Raw genomic sequence first — 1,131 nt, 5'->3', positions numbered from 1 at the left:
GAGTTGGAATATGACCAAGCCTGGCCAATCAATAATTGGCTCATGGATGGAAATGTGATCCAAGCGAGACAAATCAGAGCCATCCCTGGAATTTTGCTGTGTTATTGGGAATGGTCCTAGCAACTATGTAAGCCTGGAACTGCTACTGACTATTGTTCCCACCACATGGAGAGAGCCTGCCAGAGGATGATGTGAACTCAGAAGAAATCAAAACCAAGCTATGGGAATGAAGTGGCTATGGGAGAGAGAAAAGGACACAGGAAAGAAAAGAATACTGGTGACAACATTTGAACCCCTGGGTCTAACAATGTCAGATTTTTCTCTGGATGCCCCAAATATATGAGCCAAAGAATTATTTTTTGCTTAATGCATTTTGAGTTCTCACTTATATTCATGCCCACTTTGCTTGGAAGACTTTCCCAAGTGTGATGGTTAGGTTCACGTGTCAGCTTGGCCAGGTGATGGTATCTAGGTGTCTGGTCAAGCAAGCACTGGCCTATTACTGCAAGGACATTTGTGGCTGGTTAATAAACCAGAAGGCTGGTTTATTAAATCATCAGTCAACTGGCTGCAGCTGTGACTGATTACATCAACGAAGGGTGTGTCTTCCATAATGAGAGAATTCAGGCAGCTGGATTTAATCCAATCAGTTGAAGACTTTTAAGCAAGACAGATAGAGGACCTTCACTTCTTTGGCTAGCCAGCAAAGCATTTCCTGAGGGGTTCATCAAACACCTTTATCAGAATTGCCAGTTTGCTGCCTGAGAAGTACATCAAACACCTTCATTGGAATTGCCAGTTTGCTGCCTGCCCTAAGGAATTTGGACTCATACATACCCACAGTTGCGTGACACACTTTTATAAAATACTATGTTCATAGATACCTCTTGTTGATTCTGTTTCCCTAGAGAACCCTAACAAATACACCAGGCAAATGGTAAAGATTATGACACACCATTCAATAGAATATATATTTCCATCACTCAACTGTGGAATGGGCATGGGCCTGGGACAGGGCACTGAAGCTGAAACTTGCAGAAACAAGCAATTCTGAGCAGCCTTATTCAAACATTATGAAGAGAGGATGAAATCAGAATCCAAATCCAACAGCATTGAACTTTTTATTCACAC

The sequence above is a fragment of the Choloepus didactylus genome, chromosome 18 (genome assembly GCF_015220235.1).
Source record: "Choloepus didactylus isolate mChoDid1 chromosome 18, mChoDid1.pri, whole genome shotgun sequence".
In the NCBI taxonomy this organism is placed as follows: domain Eukaryota; kingdom Metazoa; phylum Chordata; class Mammalia; order Pilosa; family Megalonychidae; genus Choloepus; species Choloepus didactylus.
This window is presented reverse-complemented; position numbering follows the sequence as displayed.